We start from the raw sequence: 17,371 nt of genomic DNA, 5'->3' as shown, positions 1-17,371 counted from the left end.
AAGTGTCAGATGCGAGTTGTTCATAGGACACCATTGTTGTGTGAAACAGAGTTTCAGAAACCCTGGGCTCAAGAGCTATAATACTATATACAGTTTAGAGAAGGTGAATAGGAATGTCTCTTACCCCTTCAACGACCACTACAACAAGGGCTCACCAAAAGCCATTAAGAGGCAACAGGTTTAAAACAAAGGAAAATGCGGCTCTACATAACCCACGGTCAACCAAAGAAACTTGTTGCCTGGAGAGGCTGAGGAAACCAAAACTATAGCTGGGCTCACATGAGAATTAGATAAGATCACGGAAGTTAGGTCGACCAATAGTTGTTAGCCAAGATGGCCACAAACGGACCCCACGATCTGGAAGTCCTTAAAACCTCCAACCGCCAGAAGCTGGGATTGGACGACAAGGGATGTATGACTTGGTAATTGCCATGTTCTGGTCATTCCCCCTGAAGCGTCTGGCTCTGTCAGAGAAAGGATACTGGGTTAGATGGGTCTTTGGTATGACCCAGTCTGGCGTTCTCATGAAGTACAAGCGTACAGTTCTTGATACTCCATGGGAAATCATCCTGCTAGCTGTACTCCACCCAGCTATTGATTGGAATTCTGATATCCTCTGGCCAGCTCACCCAGCTGTTGGTATTTTCAGCTGCATTACTGAACTTTGGATCCTGCAGCACAGCACTTCCTATGCCTAGGTGAGGTAGTATAGATCGAGGGGCAGGAAGATATGGGTACTGTTTGGGAATGTCAATGGAGGACTGTTCAGACCTGATGCCTGGTACCCACCCCTCCAACGCAGCCACACTGAAAAGTGGAGCAGGTATAGTGTACACCTCAGCTGACCTGAGGATGTAGCCGTACCCATCAGGTGAGCTAGCTCACTCAATATCCACTTGCCCCAAGCATGCATGTCTGGGATTTGGGTGTGGGCACTAGGGAGAGATGGGCACAACTTGATTTCAGGCAGAAGCCGAATCAGCAGCATAGATGTTCATGGCCGTCCCATGGGCTGGACTCCAAGCCCTGAACAGCCGACTCACGAGTCACTTTACCTTAAGTAAATCCAGCAGCAGAACTGAAACTGAAAGCTGACAAGAGTGCGCGGAAAGTCCACAGAGTCAGGAAAGCCAAGGGTTTCCAATTCTAGTCCTGTGAAAGAGACCTATCTCGTCCCTCTAAGTACTGAGGCACTCGCTGCAAGGGGGTCAAACTAAAGCAAGGTAGTGTTACAGGTTTCCATCCTGGAGAACTGGTGTGTCAGGGGAGAGGTCATCAGGCAAGAAAGTCAGCTGTTCAGGACAGGTTTCAGCGAGGTAGCCATGAGAGTCTGTTTCAGCAAAAACAACAAGGAGTCCAGTGCCGCTAACAATTTTACTGGGGCATCAGCTCTCAACGTGCCTCATTAGATGCATGAAGCGAAAGAGTCAGATGGTAGAGATACAGAGATGGGGGCGGGGGTGTTACATCAGGGCTGTCAGTCAGGGTGGATGTGGTCCATTTACGACAGTGATAAGAAGGTGTGAATACACTGTGAACCCCCAGCCATTCATGCATCTGACGAAGTGGGCCTTTGCCCACAAAAGCTTATGCTCCAAAATATCCATTAGTCTATAAGGTGCAACAGGACTTCTTACTGTTCTCGAAGATGCAGGCTAACGTGGCTCCCTCTCTGATACGGTCTACAGCAGAGTCCTACGATACAACCACATTTGTGTCAAACCAACAGAGAGAGAAAAAACCACCTACAGGGTCTATTTTAAGCATTGTTAAAACGACAATGAAGTCACCCCTTGAAATGCGCGAATTCGATTTGCACTTAACTTGCATTAATGCAAGTGAAGCACAACTCAGTATCCCACTCCCCCTGGCCAGGGCTCAACCCTCCACCCTGTGTGGCCCCAGTTCAACCCCCCCAAGTCCTGGTTCATTACCCCACTTGGCTCTGGCTCACCCCCACCCCATGTGGCCCTGGCTTACCATCCCCCGTACCTAGCTCTGGCTCACCACCTTTGTGCATGGTTCCGGCTCAACCCCTCTCAGGGCCACATGGGGGCCCAAATCCACCCTCCTACCCCCTTGCAGACTAACCCACCCCAGGCTTAACCCCCACATCCCCTTCCCATGGCTCCAACCCACCACCAGGCTTAGCCCTCCCCAACTGCCCCCCAACCCCAGGACTTACCTTTCAAAAGGAGCTCCAGATGCTCCTGCTACTTCCCCGGCTGTAGAACCTACGTTCCGCTGGGGAAAAAAGCCGCCCCCCAACGTATGTGAAATTGGAGTTATGCAAGAGTGCGTGGGAACACAACCCTTGCATTGCTCGAGGGACGATCGTATGCACCTGGGGACATGAAGAAACAGATTGACAGAGCCAGGCGGGTACCCAGAAGTCACCTACCATAAGACAGATCCAAGAAAGAAAGCAAAAGAAGACCACTGGCTGTTACCTACAGCCTCCAGCTACAACGTGCCCAACACATGAACAGGGATCTACAAGCTATCCTAGATGACACTTCCTCCTCTCCTAGACCGCGGGAGGCAGGCCAGTCCTTGCTTACAGACGGCCCCCCAAGCTGAAATAAATATTCTCACTAACTACACACCACACAATAAAAACACTTAATGCAGGAACCAATCCCTGCAACAAACTCCAGTGCCAACTTTGTCCACGCATCTGCCCTAGTGACACAATCACAAGACCCAACCCTATCAGCTACACCATCAAAGGCTCATTCACTTGCCGATCTACTAATGTGATCTATGCCATCATGGGCCAACAATGTCCCTCTGCCATGCACACTGGACAAACCAGACTGTCTCTCTGCAAAGGAACAAACGGACAGGTACTGGCCATTACGCATGGCAACATACAAAAACCAGCAGGAGAGCCCCTCACCCCCTGGACACACAGGCTACGTCTACACGTGCAGCCAACATCAAAATAGCTTATTTCGATGTTGCGACATCGAAATAGTCTATTTCGATTAATAACGTCTACACGTCCTCCAGGGCTGGCAACGTCGATGTTCAACTTCGACGTTGCTCAGCCCAACATCGAAATAGGCGCAGCGAGGGAACGTCTACACGTCAAAGTAGCACACATCGAAATAGGGATGCCAGGCACAGCTGCAGACAGGGTCACAGGGCGGACTCAACAGCCAGCCGCTCCCTTAAAGGGCCCCTCCCAGACACAGTTGCACTAAACAACACAAGATACACAGAGCTGACAACTGGTTGCAGACCCTGTGCCTGCAGCATAGATCCCCAGCTGCCGCAGAAGCAGCCAGAAGCCCTGGGCTAAGGGCTGCTGCCCACGGTGACCATAGAGCCCCGCAGGGGCTGGAGAGAGAGCATCTCTCAACCCCCCAGCTGATGGCCGCCATGGAGGACCCAGCAATTTCGACGTTGCGGGACGCGGATAGTCTACACGGTCCCTACTTCGACGTTGAACGTCGAAGTAGGGCGCTATTCCTATCTCCTCGTGAGGTTAGCGACTTCGACGTCTCGCCGCCTAACGTCGAAGTTAACTTCAAAATAGCGCCCGATGCGTGTAGACGCGACGGGCGCTATTTCGAAGTTGGTGCCGCTACTTCGAAGTAGCGTGCACGTGTAGACGCAGCTACAGTTACAGATTTGAAAGGTGCCGTTCTTAAGCCAAAAACCCGGACTGCAATGTGGAATGGCTGAGCTGGAATTCATGTGCAAATTGGCCACCATCAGAAGGCGTCTGACTGGAGCCTGGGAATGGCTCTCATTACAGTAAGTAGTTTTGCTGCATAGGTATTCTCACCTCCTAACCACATTGACTCCTCCTGAGCGAGCTCTGGGGTAGCGCTCCCGTCTGTCACCTGACCGTCTGACTCTCGCCCATCGTGCAGCTGAGGAAGTGAGTTGCGACTCACAAAAGCTTATGCCCAAATAAAATTGTTGGCCTTTAAGGTGCCACTGGACTGACTCCTCCTTGTTTTCACCTGTTGAGGCTTCTCAGGAAGTCAACTGACCCGAGACTGGAAGTTCATAAGGGACAAGCTGAAGGGCAGTGTGGCTTCTCCAGAGCAGCCTGAAACAGGGGACTAGCCTACCTGAATGCAGGTGGGCTCCCGACTTCCCAGAGATGGGTGAGATGCAGAGGGGCCGTGCGTGGTGCGGTGATTATTGTTGTGTGGATCTGTGTGTCTCTTGAGTAAGGAGCAACAGCTTTGCAGAACCCTGGGCAGTGTCTGTGTTATGTGCTGTACCTGCCGTGTGCCCCCAGGGAGCTCCCAGGCAGGCGGAAGATGCTTGTGTTCAGTGGGAGCCTGGGAGAGGTGAGATTAAACAATTGGGGTAGCAGGGGCTTGGTTTCTGGGAAGGGGTGATGGACTGCAGGTTGGGACCCAGGCCAACGTGCCACTGCTGCAGCCTGCTGAGCACGGCCGTCTGGGGGGTGGGGGGGCAGGGCAACTCCCCCTACACTGCAGGCCCTGCCCCTTCCCCGCTCCACCTCCACCCTGACCCCTTCCTGGCTGGGATTACGTGGGGCAGGGAACGGCAGTGGGCAGCAGCAGCATGGGGTGGTCTCCTCAGGCACCTGGCAGCAGAGGCTGCTTCCCGCTGCGGTGCACACACTGGGCTCAGGAGGCCACGGTGCAGCGTAGGGGAGGGGAGGCAACCCCCCTGCTCTTGCTGCCACCTGCCCCTTCCGCCCACACCCTGCTACAGGTAATCCATAGGCTGGCTGGGGCAGCGGCTGCAGGGCCTCAGGGGTCTGCCTCGCCTTGGCCTCTGGCTGTGCTGCTAAGACCCAGGGGAGCATAAAACATGAAGCATAAATCCAGAGTTGCGGTTCATCCCAGGGTAACCTATGTGATGCTTATAAGAAGCACCCGGGATCTTCTCAGAGGGACAAGGCAAGAATGCCGCGTTTGTTGAGCACACAATACCATTATGTTATATGCATATAATATACATAGTTTACTCAGAGGTGCGCACGTACACGCACACACACACACAGTGTTGTGGTTGCTCACAGTTACCCAAGGTCACTCACTCTAAGCCATTGGCCGGATGGGTTAGAGGTGAGCGTGGAGCCAGGTTCTGTTGATCTAGGTCAATGCTCCCAGGATGACGAGATGAGAACGGGAACCCAGCCCTGCAGTGGTGCACACATCATGGCTTTTAGTTGATAGTCCTGGCACTCATGCATCTGATGAAGCGGGTCTTTGCCCACGAAAGTTTATGCTCCAAAATATGTTAGTCTGTAAGATGCCGCAGGACTTGTTGTTCTCGAAGTTCTGGTTCTGTCCCACCGCCCCAGGCATGATGAGTCACCAGTCAATGGCAGATGGGTTTGGTCCTCTCCCACTGCCCCAGGTTTCTGTGTGACGCATCACCCACAGATAGGACATAATCTTCCTCTCTGGGAGGGTCATTGCTGTACAGTCCAGTTCTCATTGTTCGTCAGCCACCAAGTCTTTGCTGCCCAGACAGGCTGTCTCCAGCGGGTAACTCTTTAAGCATCCACAGTCACACTTCCAGGTGGGTCTCACACACATCCACTCTCACAGACAGCAAAAGGTTTACAGGCTCATACAAGAGTAGAATGGAGTTTTAGGTACAATATGGAATCCAGTACAAAGTGTCTTATGAATATAAAATAACCAGTATGAAGGATATTATGGAGGCAGAAAGAAGGATGTAAAAGAACAAATCTAAAGAGTAACACAAAAGTCTGTGGCTTATTAAAAAGATACAGGGTAATACAGGGTGATACCAACCATGGAATCATAGAACAATAGAGCTGGAAGAGACCTAAAAAAGCCATCGAGTCCAGCCCCCTGCTGTAAAAAGGACCAAACCCATCAGATCAGCCCAGCCAGGGCTTTGTCCAGGCGAGACTTAAACACCTCCAGGGATGGAGACTCCACCACTTCCTTGGGTAGAACATTCCAATGTTTCACCACCCTCCTAGTGAAAAAGTTTTTCCTGATGTTCAACCTGGACCTTCCCAACTGCAACTTGAGACCATTGTTCCATGTTCTGCCATCCATGACCACTGTGAACAGCCTCTCCAGCCTCTTTGCAGTCTCCCTTCAGTAACTTGAAGGTTGTTATCAAGTTCCCCCTCAGTCTTCTCTTCTGCAGACAGTCCCGATTCCCTCAACCTTTCTTCATAAGTCATATGCTCCAGCCCCCTAATTATTTTGGTTGCCCTCCACTGGACCCTCTCCAGTATATCCACATCCTTCCTATAAATTGGGGCCCAGAACTGGACACAGTACTTCAGATGTGGCCTCACCAAAGCTGAATAAAGAGGAATTCTCTGGATCTACTGGCAACTTCTCTGGATCTACTGGCAACGCTCCTCTTGATGCAACCTAATATGCCGTTAGCTTTCTTGGCTACAACGGCACACTGTTGACTCATGTCCCGCTTCTCGTCCACTACAACTCCCAGGTCCTTTTCTGCAAAACTACTACCGAGACAGTTGGACCCCAGACTGGAACATTGCTTGGGAATCTTCTGGCCCAAGTGCAGTACTCTGCACTTGCCCTTATTGAACCTCATCAGATTTCTTGCAGCCCAGTCTTCCAATTTGTCTAAGTCAGTCTGGACTCTGTCCATACCCACCAGCGTATCTACCTCTCTCCCTAGCTTAGCATCATCCACAAACTTGCTGAGGGTGCAATTCAACCCCTCATCCAGGTCATTCTTAAATATGTTGAACAGAACAGGACCCAGAACCGAACCGTGGGGCACTCCACTAGAAACTGACCGCCATCCTGACACCGAGCTGTTGATCACTACCCTCTGGGCCCGACCTTCTAGCCACCTTCCTACCCATCTTACTGTCCATTTATCCAATCCACGTTCCTTTAACTTGCTGACAAGAATATTGTGGGAGACCGTATCAAACGCTTTGCTAAAGTCAAGATAAATCACATCCATTGATTTTGCCCTATCCACAGGGCCAGTTATCTCATCGTAGAAAATAATCAGATTGGTCAGTACAAATAGGTTTAATACAAATTTCTATTAAAATACACCTATCTATGTAGTGTTGCTACAACCGGTCACTGTCCAGGGAAGGGAATTCCATTGGCTCTGTGACGGGGGCATGAGATGCCATCCTGCCTCATCAGGGGGCATGGCTGGCAGAGAATGGATCGTGGGGCCCTTTCCCTTGAGGGCGCACTAGCTCCGGTCCATCATGAGATTGGACGAGTTGGCTGTCTGCCTCACCGGGACCGGAAAGTACTTCAGCTTCTTTTCTGATCCCTTCTGACTCAGCCAGTTGACAACGGCCTTTCAGATTCCGACAAGCCACATGGGTTTACTGGCAGCAACCAGCAAAGGAAAGTGGAAGTCAGATGCTGTAGGCTCAGGTTTCAGAGTGGCCTAGGCTGTGGGTGAGTTGAAAGCTAGTGGGTGCGGGGTGCAGTTTGTCCCCAGGGCAAGGGACAGGCTAGCTCAGGGGGGTAGAGAATGGCAGAGCTCAGATGCATGTGACACAGCGGGTCTTTACCCACGAAAGCTTATGCTCCAGAATGTTACAGAGAGATAGCTGTGCTCGTCTGTACGCTATCGAAACAGAAAAGCAGTCTGTTCTGGTACGGCTGCGATCTGAAGAAGTGGGTCTGTCCCACAAAAGCTCCTCACCTAGTCCCTCCCCCCACTCTGGACCTCTACTTCCCCTCCCACGCTTTGTATGGTTGGATTGTAAAGGCAGCCAGAGAGGGACCGTCTCTCACCGTGACTGTGCAGAGCCTGCCATGGGAAGGCCCTGCTCTCGGACGGCGTCTGTCCACGTATAGCAGAGCCCCAGATGGCATGTGTGCGCACACCCAGAGCAGGCCACGCTCCGCTCCCACCTGATCACTCCTGGCCACTCTGTCGTGTGGCGAAGCGCTCGCAGTATTCACTGGTGACACTGCACAGCGTAACCTTTCCCATCAATGACCCCACTTCCCAGACCACCTGGTGCACCCTCTGCTGGGGCAGCTTCCCCTTGTGCTTGTTGTTGACCCGTTTGCCACTGCCTTTCACTCCCACCCATGGGGGATCCTTCCTCTTCATGGTTTTATCAGCTACTATGGATGGCAAGCTGGAGACTCCCAGCTACGGTGAACTCACCTGGGGAACCAGGACTGACACGTGGATTGTTTACTAACAAATCTGGATGGACTTGGGGGCTCACATCCGTCCCTGGAGCCTCCCTCACTTGGGACATGTCTTAGATTAAGCCAAGCAGGGCAGGTGTCCAAGCTACAGGGCTGGCTGCATCTTTGTCCCCAGTCAGCTGGCTCTCAGGTGTCAGGCTGCCTGCCCTCACCTCCCTGGGATGGAGACACGATTCTCCTGCCCTTAGGCAGAGCCCCAGGCTATGCAGTACTGTTGATCAGCACTGCCTGCCCTGCAGGCTGGTTCTTCCCTGGGGTGTCTGGGAGCCATGGTGCGCGCAGTGACCACACACCGCCTTACACCAAACTATTGTTTAGTCTTATCAGTGTAACACAGGAGAAGGAGAGTGTTAAAGCCTTGAGGGCATAATGAGCATAGACCCAGAGGCCCCAGCTTTGATCCCCAATGCGGACAACCTACCTTCGGGCACCACCTTCCAGCAGCACCCTCTGTTCACTCGGTTCCCTCCCCCCACATGGCAGAGTCAGGCCATGCGCTTATGGGGTGAGAGGGGTGTGGGGCAGGAGAATGACGTAACTATTTCCTACATTGAGAGCCCAGTGCTGGTATCCTAAGGGGGAAATCTCAGTCAGGTCCCCTTTGGAGCAACCCCAGTGTGACTAGTGAGATGGAGGAGGAGCGAATCTCCCTCCCTGCCCTCTGCCAGGAATCCTGCACCACCGAGACATTCACAGCACAGCATGATGGCCGATCCAACTTCTGAAGGGCCTTCACCTGGCTAACCCCAGAGCCCATAGCCCCAGCTTCTACACGTGGAGCTAAAGAACCCAGCTGGTCCAATTTGCAGCTGCAGCAGAGCCTCTGGAGGTGTATAATGCACAATGAAGATGGTGCAATGAAGCCGAGAGGGTCTGGCCACTAACATGGTTCAGAAGCAGGACATCTAAGAGCAGCTGGAGAGAGGATTTGGCTCGGGCACGAGGGTTATGAGGAATACATTCTCCCTGCCATTAGGTGGCACCTGGGGCAGGTTCTCCAGGTGGGATGTTTGTTCACACCCTTAAGGTCTAATATAGCAACAAGAAGTCTTGTGGCACCTTATAGAGTAACAGATATTTTGGAGCATAAGGTTTTGTGGGCAAAGACCCACTTCATCAGATGCCACAATCTACTATAGCATGGCAGGTGTGCAATCTCTGGTGGACCTGAGGTTACACGCCCTTCTGGATGGGCAGAGGTTGGGATCTTGTTTGGGATTTTCCTTTGCTGTTGGGAATAAAAACCGGGGAAACTGTCCATCAAAACACATTTTTTTTTTTGTTCTGAAAGGTGGGTCTGTCCCTCAAACGCATCACCTAATGCATTTTTTGGTTAGTCTTTGAAGTGCTACTTGACAGCTTTTTTTGTTTTGATAGACTACAGACTAACAGAGTTATCTCTCTGTCACTGTTTTTTGTGTTGGTTTTCTTTGTTTGTTTGTGTTTTTAGAAAGAAATTGAAGTTTCATTATAACAAAAATGTTCATGGAAAGGATCCACTTTTATTTTTAAAAATCAAATTTCCAACAAAAGATCAATAAGTGATCTTACTTAAGCAGAAAAAGCTAAGCGATTTTGATTGAATCAGTTTTCTCTAAAAAAAACCCCCTGTTTTGGTTAAAATAATCAGTTTTCAGCCGCAAATATTCAACTTTTGTTAGTTTTTGAGAATGTTTTATTTCAATATTTAGATTTTGTCAGTTTGTGACCCAAAAAATCGGTTTGGGGCAAATTTCATTCAAAAATTGTTCATTGTCTTGGCCAAAATTTTTCAGTGTTTGGCTAAAAATACTTAGTTTCTGGCCAAAAAGCAGGTTTTGCCTAATAAAAGTCATTTAATCAAAATTCTTCCACAAGGGGGAAAAACCCAAACATTTTCCTACCAGCTTCTGGTGAGCTCCTCTGTTCTGTCTCCCTCCACTGCGTCTGAAGGCTCCACCTGTTGTCTGTTTTCACAGTGTTGAGCAAATCAGCCCAGATTTAAGAGGTTCCAGAAGATCGAGAGGCCTGGATGCCTGGAAACCAGCAACTAAATCCCTCTCACTCTGCAGAGAATAGAATGCAGCACTGTAACTGTTGACAGGTGATACCCTTTCCTGATTTCACTCCATTGAGAGGAAACGAGGCAGATGTACTGAAATAACCTGGCTTTCCCCTTCCAGCATGGTCAAGCCTGTTTTTAGCCCAAGGACACATGCCAACAGCTGACCTTGAGGTGGGGACTCAGTAATCAGACACCCAGATGCTTCTCTGTGCCTCTTGAGCCCAGGCTGTTCTGATTTTGCTGCTGCCTTGTGGAGGAGAAGCCGACAGGCTCATAGAAATGGGCAAACTTAGCTCTGAGCTGGTGCATCTCGGAACCGTGGGACCATCTGCTTCCAGAGGTTGCTGTTTATGGATTTGTGGTCCGTAGAGGCCCTGGCAGAGCTGGCCATTGAACCCAGCAGTCACAGCGACCAATATCCCATGCACCAGCCCACTTGAACCCCGCTCCCAGAGTCAGGGATGGAACCACCAATTCTCAGCTCCTCCCCCCGACCTCATTTACTGGGACCCCTGCTCTAGCCACTAACCACCACTTCCCTCCATGAGGTGTAGCAGAGACCCCAGAGTACTGATGGCAGGGTCTGCTAGCCAGGACCCTCTCACTCCCACTCAGAGGCCAAGTGGAACCCAGGAACGCAGACATTGGACTGGCTGGCTGGAGCTGAGCAACCCTGGGGCTTGGCTGCTAACAAAAGGGTGAGCCCTGCTGCATACTCCCATCGGTGACACTTCATTGTTGAGTGCCAGGCCTCACCCCAGGCTTAATTGGGCTAGAGAACCCTGAGATGTCACCTTATGCTTCCAGGATTCAACCCCTCCAGCCCCTACTTCAGGGGCAGGGACGATACAGCCCATGGGCCAGATCCAGCTGGACAAGCCTTTTAATCCGGCCCACATCCTACCCTGTGGCATGGAGCAGCAGCGCTCAAAGCAGCTGGCTGCTCACTGTGGCTCTGCGCACTGCAGTGGGGGAGGGGCTTTATGGGCAGTCTCCGCCCCCAGCAAAACCTCCCGGCTCCCATTGGATGGTTTCCAATATCCAACCCATGTGGCACTTGCCTTATAGAAGTCCAGCAAGCGGGAGTAAAACTGAAAGCTGACGAGCGTGCAGGAAGTCCAGAGAGTCAGGACAGCTGAGGATCTCCCATTCCAGGGCACTCCACCAGGCCAGAGCAGGGGTGCTGCAGATGGGCCAAAGCAGCCTGGTCCCAATCCACCCCTTCCCCAGTAATTCGTAGTTTCTGTAATTTTACTCCTGTATTTAATTTGGTCACTCTCAACTTTTAAAAAAAGGCTGTGAGTACATTTAAATTCTAGCTCTGAAAGATACATCTTTGCTATATGTGTATATAGTTTGCAATATAGGTACAATAATCCCCTCGTACACACAATTTTGATTTGCACTTAACTCGCATTAACGCGAGTTAAGTGCAAATGGAAATGGTGTGGAGCCGGGGAGAAGCTGCACCTGGCTCCCGCTAGCGGAGAGGAGCCGGGATGCAGGCTGCCAGCTGGTTCCCAGGTCCTCCGACAACGTATGTGAAGTGTGAGTTACATGAGGGTGTGCAGGAACGTAACTCTCGCGTAACTCGGGGGCCTACTGTATATATACACATATGTGTATAAATATATATCTGCATATTGTGGCAAGGTACCCCCACCCCCACATCTTGCCAGGGTCTCATGGCCCTCCCTTTGGCAGGAGTGTTTAGGCTTCACCCACCTCTATCTGTCTGGGCTGGTTGGTCTGTCCTTTCCCCCTAGCCAAGGTCAGGCCTTTCAGGCTCTCCAAGGGAGGGGAGCCCAGGCATTCTCATCAAGCTTCTCCCCCGCCCCCCCACCCTCAATCCCACCCCCGCCATTGTCTTTTGCGAATATTGCAGGTCTCCGTATCTGTCTTGTCTCTTCTTAGCTCCCTCTCCAGTCCTCCCCTGACTGGGATGACTTTTAAAAGCCCTGCCAGCACGCCCGCCTTGAGATCAGCTGGCCCTCCTGAATTACATGCAGCCCCTCCCTGCTGATTTCTCTTGGGTGCTTAATCAGATCTTTCCCTTCTTCAAACGTTTGCGGAAGAAGGGATCTTCCAGAAGGGGGATTTCCTTCTGAAGGACCCCCATTTTCTTCCGAAGGACTCCTGTCTACACAGCAGCATTTGCTTCCAGAAGGGGATCTTCAGGAAGCGAGATCTTGTGGGTATATCCTAATGAGGCAAGAGGTATTTTAATCTGCACCTCATTTGCATCTTCGGCTCTGCTCATTACCATGCCCATTCTGGAAGTGGTGGGGGGCAAGTGTAGATGATGCCTGCAAATCTCCCTCTGGAAATCTGTATAAGCAAAGCAAAGGAAACAAAAGGTCAGATTTCACTGGGGGAGGCCAGATTTCATGGTCTGTGACATGTTTTTCTTGGCCATGAATATGGCAGGGCACTACCCAGGAGGCACCACAACGGCTGCCATAGTTGTTTCTGGGAGATGTAGTCTAACCAGGGATGGAAATCAGGTTATAAAAGAGAATAGTAGCGGGAAGCACCCTGGTAACACTTCTGTGACTCCATCCGAAATTTTTAGTATTTGGGTTTTTTTTTCTGAAAAGAAAAAAAAAAAAACCAGCCCCAAACTTTTCCATGAAAACCTCCTTCCCCAGTTCTAAGCAGAAACCAGTTTGAACAAAACTGTAATAAATTACATTAAAACAAATTCAGAGCTTCCACACAGAGACGGGCAGTCATTTAACTAAACAGATTGAAATTCAGCTGGTGCCCTTTCCTCACACAGACAAGGCCTGCTCACAAACCTGTCTACACACCAAGTTATGCTGGGTTAATTGAGCCAGTTTAGCTAAACAGGCGGAAATCCCTTATATGGACAGTTCTTTCCATTTGTGAGTATTTTTGGTGTTGTTTTGCTTCAGTCTTTTCCTGATCAACTTCAGCCAGATCAAATCAGCCTGCTCTAAACTGAATTGAGCGTTCACACAGCTTTTTGCGTTGATTTAACTAAACCGGTTTCAGATCACACCTTTTGCTAAACATCTGCAATCTGGTGCATGGACCGGTCAGAATGTTCAGCATAACCAAATTTGCTCTTATAGAAAAAAACGAAATGTGGGGACCTAATTGAGATATTCCAAGTTGGTTATGAGCACTGGGCCATCTACGTGGGACATGGATATCCACTTAGCTCCCCCAAGTACGAGACTCATCTGGACATGAAGATGTTACCCTGGGGGCACTTTAGATGAAGGACCTGGATGAGATGGAAAAGGCACTGGCTAATGTTGGGCCATAGTTTCAGCTCAAATTTTTTTCTGCCAAAACTGCAAGTTAGGTGACACCAGGCATTCATGGCGGTCTCACTGACCTGTTCATATGGAAAAAAGTTTTCCAAAATCAACAATGGTCTTGGTTTTTTTTGGTTTGAAACAACATTTCATTTTAAAAATTTCTTTGAATTTATTCGTTTTCATAGACTCACGGAACACTAAAACTGGAAGGGACTTCAAGAGATCATCATGTCTGGTCCCCTGAACTCGTGGCAGGAACAAGCACCATTTAGACGACCCCGAGAGCTGTTTATCTTACCAGCTCTTAAATATCTCCAAGGATGGAGTTTCCACAAACTCCCTAGGCAATTTATTCCAGTGTTTAGCCAACTAAAAATGTTTCAAAACATTCAAAAGTGAAACTTAGGCTGTGTCTACACTAGCACAAATCTTTGAAATGGTCATTTGCATGAATATTACTAATGAGGTGCTGAATTGCATATTCAGCGGCTCATTAGCATGCCGCCAGCCGCGACTCTTCAAAATTGCAGCGTTTCGCTCTCATGCGGCTTGTCCAGACGGTGGCTGTTTTTGAAAGGACCCCGCCGAGTTTGAAATCCCCTTATTCCTATTAGCAGTAATCATTGCAAGTCCATTTCCAAGATTTGTGCTAGTGTAGACATAGCCTTGGAATCATAGAATCACAGACCTGGAAGGGACTTCAGGAGGCCATCAAGTCCAGCCCTCTGCTTCAAGCAGGATCAGCCCCAACTAAGTCATCTCAGCCATGACTATGTCAAGCCAAGACTTAAAAACCTCTAGGGATGGCGATTCCACCACCCCTCCGGGCAACGCATTCCAGCGTGACCCCCCCCCCGCAGTCAATACATTTTCTAATTTGATAGAAATTTTCATTTTTGGTCCAACCTGAAACATCTTTTTTTTTTTAATTACTTTTGAAAATTGCCATAGAACCAAAAAAAAATCAGTTATTTACCTAGTTCTAGTATGTGGTGGGCAGCAGTTAAACCTCTCAGCTCCCCGCAGCTCAGAGAGGCACAGGGAGCAGCTTTGAGCGCCATCGTTCTGTGCCACAGGGACAGGCTGGGGGCAGATTACAAGGCTTATCAGGCCTAGTCCAGCCCAGGGGCCACATCTTCCCCCTCCCTGAATTTAGGGCTGTGTGGGCTGAATGCTGGAAGCACCAGGCGACGTCTCAGAGCTGTGTTATGCAGTTCTGACTAGGTCAGTGATTCCCTATGCTCAGGGCTGAGAGTCAGGGCTGGGGCAGGAGCTGCGTCAGTGTGGCAGCCAGGACAGGAGCAGGGCTGGGTCTGGGGCCAGGAGCCAGGGGCTGAGGCCAGGATCGCCGCTGGGGGTGGAGCTCTAGCCTGGGCCAGGAGTGGGTTTGGGGGCCAGGAGCCAAAGGTGGGGCTCCTTTGTCATAGGGGTGTAAGCTGTGGGGTGGGGGGCACAAAGCAGGGCTGGGTGGCACTCTGGCCCAGGGTGATGTGCTCAAGCCCCACTGGCTCCTGAAGGTTCCTCACACCCTCCTAGGGAGACTTGCCCCACGGACGACGTGATCACAATGCTTCCATCTGGCCTTTAGACTCCACAGATTCCCACTCCCATCTCTGCCTCTGCGGGAGGTTTGCACACGCTGAATGGCTCCCGGACGGAGCCTCTCCTCTGTTTCACAGGTCTCAGATGCAGCTGACCTAGGACTAGCAGCCGTGGTGGGCATAGCGACAGCTGCAGCCCTCCTCAGCAGGGTGATGTCAAGAGAAGAGGAAGAAGACGACTGAAGCCCCTGCCTCGGGAGAAAGTGGGGTGCAGTGGCTGGGATCCTGCAACAGGGACTCAGAAGACCTGCATTTTGTTCCATCCTCCGCCAGGGCCCTGGAGCTGCGTTCCCAACCCCGGCCGCTCACAAATCATGCAACCGGTATGCAAATAAAGAGGTTTTTAGAAAATGATGACGGTTGGCGGCTCGGTCTTTGCTGAGTCATGGGCCTTTAGGGGGTCACGTTTTCAAGCTTTTGTTTGAACCACCAGGGCTAGAGACGTCCCATGAATTAAAAGCACGAGTTGGTTGTCTCCTGGAATCACTCAGGCTTGAAGAGCAACCATGAATGCGGTGGGATTTGTAGTGAAATTACGAGAGTTGCAAACATGCCTTTCTTTGGCTCTCTGGCCCCCGTCTGCACCACGGGGATTACACTTCTGTCTGGTCTCCTCAGACCGTACCAACTTCGAGACTCGCGCCGTGTGTCTGTACAGCACCTGACACAATGCCACCCCCACCCCGGCCAAGCTCAGTCAGCATGTGGCCACAACAGAGGCTTGATCTTGACTGGGGGGCGTCTGTGCGGCACCCAGCACAATGTGGGGGGAGCTGATCTTGGCTGAGAACTCCCCATGCTGCTGTAATAATGCTAATCCCACACACCCTTTAATAGGGCCTCAAGGCTCAATCACAATCCAAATAATAATAAGGAAAAATGTAGGGCCAAAATAAAGGCCCAGCAATCCCGGCTATACGCGCCTTGTCCTAGCATTGGGTTTCTCTTGTCTCTTTTCCCTTTGCAGCAATACAGTAAACCCAGGAAATTTGCGCTTTCGAATGGTGCTTAACTCGTATTAACGTGAATTAAGTGCAACTCAAAATCCCACTTCCCCCAGCCCTGGCTCAGCCCCCAGGTTCAAACCCCCTGTGACTCCGGCTGTGGCTCTGGCTCCAGCTCAACCCCCGCCCTCCCCCTGCAGACCCTGGTTCAACCCTGCCCGCCCCTGGCTCCGGCTTCAGCACACCACCCCCTGCACGCGTGGCTCTGGCTCACCCACCCCAGGTCAACCCTGGTCCCAGTTCAAACCCCCAATGCATGGCTCCGGCTCAATTCCTCCCCCAGTCCTGATTCAACCCCCGCTGTGCACAGCTCTGGCTCACCATCCCCACCAATGACCCTGGTGCAATTCCCCCACCCCCAGTCAGTCCCCCCACAGTCTGGGTCACCATCTTGGCTCTGGCTCAACTGCACCCCAGGCTTAACCCCCACGGCCCCAGCCCACCACCAGTCTTAACCCTCCCCAACTGCCCCCCCCCACCCCAGGACTTACCTTTCAAAAGGAGCTCCGGGTGCTCCCTCTGCTTCCCTGGCTGCAGAACGTGTGTGCCGCTGCGGAAAAAGCCGCCCCCCCCAGCTTACGTGACATTCGAGTTACGCAAGGGTGTGTGGGAACACAACCCCCACATATCCTGAGGCACTCCTGTACTTATAAGCAGCCCAGGGACTTAGAAATCTAGCTAGATTTGGTGACTCACTCCCCCGCCCAACCTCTTCCAGCATAACCAGGAATTGCATGTGTGCAGTTGAGCATTCTGCTTGGCAACGCATTGGAGCAGGGCCCCTCCGTTTGTACAGCACCTGACGCAACGGGGCGTGACGCACGAGTGCCAAGGCTGGCTACAAATAAGCAATAACTGGGGGTGGGGGGCAGGGTGCTGTGAGATTGACAAGGATTCAAGGGCTTTCCAAACTAGAATACAAGCATGCCAAGGGTTTGCAAAGTAGGCAACACTGATGGCGGGATGTGGGGTGCTGACTTTTTAACGTGCCTTTGGGCATTCCACTTTAAGGCCTGCGCACCTCCCAGACAATAAAACAGCATCACATGGGCTGCTAGCAGGTGGTACTTTTAAGAATACTGGGAAAACTGCTAGTGTGGATGCTATTAGAATAGTATAAAGATGCCTCCTTCTGGTATAGCTTACAGCTCTGCAGGAAGAGCACTGAGGAAGTGGAGAGGCAATGTTGCCTAGTAGATAGTGCCCTGGGCTGTGACTTAGGTGGCAAAGGTTCCTGGCTGTGCCACTTACCTGTTGGGTGAGTTACTGCTGT

At 51.1% G+C, this 17,371-nt stretch overlaps 1 protein-coding gene across 3 annotated transcripts in view; it reads right to left on the bottom strand.

Moving 5' to 3' along the window:
* Positions 1-15: 15 nt before the first annotated feature.
* LGALS12 (galectin 12) overlaps positions 16-17,371 on the bottom strand; it is a 52,836-nt gene continuing 35,480 nt past the window's right edge. The window contains exons 11-16 of one of the 3 annotated variants that reach the window (XM_075006104.1): positions 12,440-12,534; positions 11,268-11,389; positions 10,046-10,207; positions 2,186-2,344; positions 1,056-1,695; positions 16-464 (exon numbers count right to left, since the gene is read on the bottom strand). The gene's annotated coding sequence lies outside the window, so the exon portion shown is untranslated. Of the gene's footprint in view, positions 465-1,055; positions 1,696-2,185; positions 2,345-10,045; positions 11,390-12,079; positions 12,535-17,371 lie in introns of those variants that run through there. The other 2 variants (XM_075006103.1, XM_075006108.1) reach the window with 2 other exon arrangements.

The sequence above is a fragment of the Carettochelys insculpta genome, chromosome 11, assembly GCF_033958435.1.
Source record: "Carettochelys insculpta isolate YL-2023 chromosome 11, ASM3395843v1, whole genome shotgun sequence".
Lineage (NCBI taxonomy): Eukaryota > Metazoa > Chordata > Testudines > Carettochelyidae > Carettochelys > Carettochelys insculpta.
The sequence above is the reverse complement of the archived record's forward strand: the minus strand, read 5'-3'. Positions and strand labels throughout refer to the sequence as shown.